The sequence below is a fragment of the Gossypium raimondii genome, chromosome 8 (genome assembly GCF_025698545.1).
Source record: "Gossypium raimondii isolate GPD5lz chromosome 8, ASM2569854v1, whole genome shotgun sequence".
Taxonomy (NCBI): Eukaryota; Viridiplantae; Streptophyta; class Magnoliopsida; order Malvales; family Malvaceae; genus Gossypium; species Gossypium raimondii.
This window is the reverse complement of record NC_068572.1, coordinates 54251966-54257965: the sequence shown is the minus strand read 5'-3', so window position 1 is coordinate 54257965 and position 6000 is coordinate 54251966.

Here is a 6000-nt window from a genome sequence, read left to right as displayed (position 1 = left end):
TTTGGCATATATTATTTGATCCATAGTTGATGATTGAATATGATTAACATGTTAATTATGTTTTGGGTCGAATGTTTAATGTTAATGTTTGAATTGAGGTGCTAATAAGGGCATATTGGTTAGGCACTTAGGTTGATTGTGAATTGGTATATTTTGACATGTTTTGGCACATTTTGAATAGGTTTGGATGTTGGTTAATACATGGCTTGGAACCTAAGAAAGGGTGTGTGAATTGGCTTGTGTTTTTAGGTACACACGGTTTACCACAAGGCTATGTGCCCTACACGGTTGTGTGCTCTGTTTAATTTTCATACTTTTAGGTCCACACGGTCTCAGATAGTTACACAGCCTTGCAACACGACCATGTGACCCTGAGTTACACGGGCATAGATTGTTACACAGTTTGACCACATGGCCATGTCTCTGCTCCACACGGGCTGAGCTCTGTCACACAGCCGTGTGACCTTTGGTTCAGTTTTTACCCTATTTTCATATTTTGATTCAATTTTATCCTTGGTTGTTTCTCAATCACTCTTAATGCTTTGTAGCCCGATTTAAGTCTCGTTTTAGTTTGAATGACATGTTGATTGAATGAAAATATTAATGATTAATTTAAAAGTAAATGTTTGAATTGAAATTATCTATGTTTGTTCTGTTAATGGTTGTAACTTCCCATAACCCTAATCCAATTATGGAGATGGATGAGGGGTGTTACAACAATAACATTTTATATTTAAGAATTTAAGAGTCATTTTGAAGGAAGAAGAAACTTTCTCACGAACCTTACTCCCATATATATAATCCACTTCCATTTAGTAGAATTTGACAAGTAGCAAGAAACTTCAGAATATGCCCTTCCTAATGGCCAACAAAATCCGGAAGAAACATAAATGAGAGTTTGTCTAAAAACTATTTGACCAATCGGTTTAATTGGTGTTTAACCAAATCTAGTTACCAAGACTTGATATTCACAGTGCTTTAACAAACTAGGCAAACTATACATTTGGTGATAACCTACGTAGAGCTTACTTTTCTTTCATCAAATTCTTTCTTTTATTGAAGAACACATCAAAGACTAAATCCTGATATACTTCCATGGGTGGATACTCAATTCGCTAAAACATTTGTTCACCAAAAGTTTTCAATTTGGCGAACTAACCACTAGAATGAGCAAGAACAGACAACTTCGCGACTACACGCCTTCAACTTAGATCATCTAGATTTGGGGTGTAACAACTTAGCCTTGTTTTTCTAGCATGCTTTCCCTTTCTCTTCCCTTTAAAGTAAGAAGCAACTAATAAGTTTGCTTCTGCTTTTTAGACTGGTTGATCGTCATTCAACATCAACTTATAGGATTCTAACTCCTTCATGAGTTTTGTAAGCGTCGGATTCTTGTTTCCAAAGTTATATGAGACCTTAAAACCTACAAAATCCTTTAACAAGCTTTTGAACACTATCTCTATTTGCATGTTATGGTCCACATTGGTCTCATTATATGTGACCTTAATAAAGTAACCCATTAGAGTGATCATATGGTCTTTAACTGGAGTGTCAAGTTTTTTATGGGCATTTGTCAAACTAATTATAACTGATTGTCGAGCCAAGGCAACTTGGCCTTCGAAAATGTCCTCTAGTTTGTTTAATTGTTTTGGCAATCTTACAGCTCTCCAACTACTTATAGAGGGTGATAGTCACGTTTGCCAGCATATAACAATAAGCTATCTCATCAAACTACTCCTAGCGTTTTCTAGCCTTAACTTGAGTGGCTAGTGGGCATCTATTATCAAAGATTGTCTTGAGTTTTTCACAACTCAAGACAATCATGAGGTTCATTTTCTATTCCTTATAGTTATTTCTGTTTAATTTGTTCTCAATGAGTATGTTTAGTGAGAAAGTATATGTCATTTTTCGAACTGAAAAATAAAATATTCATTCATTAATAACTTTTTTATTTAGAAAATATTAAGATGTAACATGTATACAAGCCATTTAAACTCGGCTTAATGCTTTAGTTGATCTTGTTAGGTTGGAAGCATGTAAGAAGATTTCCTCTTAACCAAGGAAATGTACTAGATGGAAGATTGCCTAAATAGCACCCATCACTTATATATATATATATATTGTACTGTATGCATTAAGAATAAAAATAAAATTTTGACCAATAAAATTTTTGACTAATATTGATTATTAGTATCCAACTACCACGTTAGCAAAAAATTCAAAAAAAATAAATGCTTTAAAATTGAACTAAATGAAAAAATTGAAAAAGATTATGGTTGATTGTAAATTTAATGGCTTTTTATAATTTTTAAATCATTTTATGTTTTAAAATTTTAATTAATTTTAAAAATTTAATATTTTTATTATTTTATGTTTTTAATAATACTAGAATGAGTTTGACATATGAGTGTCTAGATTCAGATGAACCTAAACAATCATTTATCTAAGTTTATTCTAGAACTATTTTTGAAATTTTTAAATTTTTTATTTTTTATTGTTATAGCGTCTATTAACAACCACATTAAAATTGTCAGTAGTTTTTAATGATCAAGGTTGTTGGTAAAATAATATTTCAGAGTTGAGGGAAAAAGATTAAAGAGAAGTTTAATTAATTTTATTTTAAATTCTCCAAAGGCTTTTTAGACTATTAGTCCTTATTGGTATTTCACAATATTTAAACCTTCAGGCTTCAAAATTGGTGACGCCTTTGGACTTGAACGTCTTTCAAGTCATTTTGCCGCCAGACTTATGGTTCATTAGTAATGTGTCAGACTATGTGAGGTTGAAATGAGAAATTAATGGTCAATTACTGCGATGACCCACCGTCAAGAGCAATGTACCCATTACTTTGAAGGTAGTCCCTTGAATTAAAAAAAGGTTGTATTGTTGTCTGCTGCTCTGTAATAAAAATTAGAGTATCATTAAGAATTGTACTATGGGGACTCTGCTCATTTTTTGCAGCACAGGTGTGGCAGTGACATCAATCCGAAAAGATCAAAAGAGGGGGGAAATTAAGTTTGCAGCAGAGCCTCACATGTGCTCCTTTGATCCATCCTTTTAGGCCGTGCGAGGGATATGTATATGATCCTAGGGCAGTAATTTGATTGGTTGACAAAAATAAAGTCACTTCCCCATTGTCAAGAATTATTCAGGCTGCAAATCTTGTAAACCAAATTTTTAGAATTTCAAGATCTGGGCTTTTAGATTGTCAAGGATACAATCACAGTCTCCCAACGAAATAAATGAAGTTAATGAGCACAAACAAATTATCATACAAGATTATTTACTGAAAATATGAAAATGAGCAAGTGCAAGCTAATGGAATTTCAAAATGTTGGGTCGTACACAGTTGGGCAGTTCCCGGTTGTGGTCCCAAATCTCCATGGCACCAATCATCAAGCAATCTTTCTTTTACCTTAGTTGACGTGGTATCCTAACAAGAATCCTAAAACAGACATAAGAATGGTCGAGAACAGTGCAGCACCCAATTCTCCATACAATAATGCAACTTCTAATTCTAGCCAATTTCAAATGTTGAATGCATGCCTTCCTCCCCAATAGGTGGTCTAACAAAGGATCAGTATGACTAGCTTATATCTCTTCCAAGGGTGTAGATTCAATGGCCGATTTTGATGGTGAGGTCGTTACTTTTCTGCAGCTGATTAGATTCAGGAGCTTTTAATCATATGATTTATCATCAGAAGTTTTTTTAATTAATGAAAGGAAGCTTCAATTTGACTCTAATATAAGCATTACATAAGGTATACTTGTTACTACGGAAACTAATGGAGATTTGGCTCTTAGTTCTTCCATAACCTTAAATCATATTTTAGACTTACCCACTTTGGATTACAATATTGTTTCTACGAGTAAGTTCATCGAAACACCGGATTGTGCCGCTCAACTTTTCCTTCTTTTTGTGTCTGACAGGACCAGATGGCATTTATTATTTCTAAAATCTAGCACCACGGCTTTTCTGTAAAATAAAGGCCAAATTGTATTATCACATCAATGCCTTGGTCACATATCCTTTAATCATTTGTCTCTCATTTCTGAACTTTATTCTTCTTGTTCTAGATACCTCTTCATAGGAGTGTTCATTCGGTTAACCGACCGGTTAATCGACTCGAAATTGCTATAACCGAATTAACCGACCTTTCAAAATTTTTAACCGTTAACCGAACTAAATTTTTTTAAAAAAAATTAACCAAACCGATTTTTTTTCGGTTAATAAGGTCGGTTAACTGAATTAACCGAAAATTATATGTTTTTTATTTTTGGTTAAAAATTACCCGAATTACCAGAATTACCCGATTAACCGAATTAACCGAATTAACCAAATTAACCGAATTACCATAAATTACCCGAATTACCCGAAAATTACCCAAAAAGTTCGGTGTTGAGCTTGAGAAAAAATTGGGCCGGGTTTAATTTGACCTATTTTAGGCCCTACCCTACAAAATTCAGTTTACCCGAATTTTTTCGGTTAACCGACCGATTAACCGAACTCAGTCGGTTAACTGAAAAAAATCGGGTTAACCGAATTATGCACAGCCCTACCTCTCCATAGTGGTGCTCGCCGCCACTACCTCTCCACTACTGGTATTGTTACCTTGCCCGTATGAAAGTCGCCTACGCTTAACTATATAAAAGGCGGAGACTAAGTTAAATTGGTTATAAAGTCGAAAGTTAATGTTGGGTATACGACCTTTGCATAGTATAATTTTTTTTATAATAGTTGAATTTATAATCTAATGAGGTAAATAGTATTCTTTCACTCACATTACATGAGAGATGGAAAAATAAGGTACTCATGGGTTATTTATTTAGGACAAATGATTTAATTATTATTTACTAGTAATTGACTTTTTCATGAAATAATATATAATGATTATTATGAGATAAAATAAAATCATATTCGTTGAACGGATTTAACCCAAAGAGATTAAGAATATACTATGAGGGTAACACACATATGAGAAGATCATTGAAATAGCCTAAATAATGTTGTAATTAATAAACGAAGAGTCGAAACTTAATTACCAACTATTTGGATCTTAATTATTATGTTCAATCAGTCTTCACTAGCTCAGTACAACCCTTAACGGTTTGCATTTGAATCAATTTAGAAAAATAGATCACATGTATCACTCTCGCAGTGAATGTGTTTCTCGCTATAAGCAAGAGATGACTTAAAGATTAAATTAATTTTTTTAGATTATTATTCAATTTATTGTAATTAAATAATTAAATTTTGGAGTAAAAATTAAATTAATTAATCATCATAGTTTTATAGAAGAAGACAGTTAAATTTATTTACTCATAGATTTTAGTACGGTAAAGTCGTCATGATTTTAACGAAATTAGAATTGAGTTAATAAAATAATTTAATTGAGTGAATTATTTAAATTTATTTTAATTAATTGATAAATAATATTTTGGGAAATATAAAATTATTTATTAGGTTTGTTAAATTATATTAATTAGTTAAAGGTTTAGATAACATATATAATTATACTCAATACATTAGACAAGCCCAACTGACCCATCTAACATGTGATGGGCGACGACAACCTTTGGTGTGCCGCCCACCTGCCTATAGTTTTAGTAGGAGTATGTATTTTCTATTAAAATAATATTATTTGATTTTATTTAATTATGACTATTGTGGTTTTTCTCTATAAATAGAGATGAGAGGTTAGGTCAAATAAAACGACACAAAGTATTATTATTTTGTCAAATATCATTGAGATTTATGCCACAAATAAATTCTATTTTTTACAGAGTTTTCTTTTGGTTTTTAGTCTATAAAGAGATTTGTTTTTCCCCACTAGAAAATCAATAAAGTTTTCACTATGTTTATTGGTTCAAGAATTTAGAGCCCACACTTTAAGCAAATCGAGGGTTTGAGAATAACGGAAAAAATCGTGTTGCTAGAAAGTTGAGACATGCATATTCTAAAACATACACTACACCAAAACAGGCTTTTAGCGGCATCTA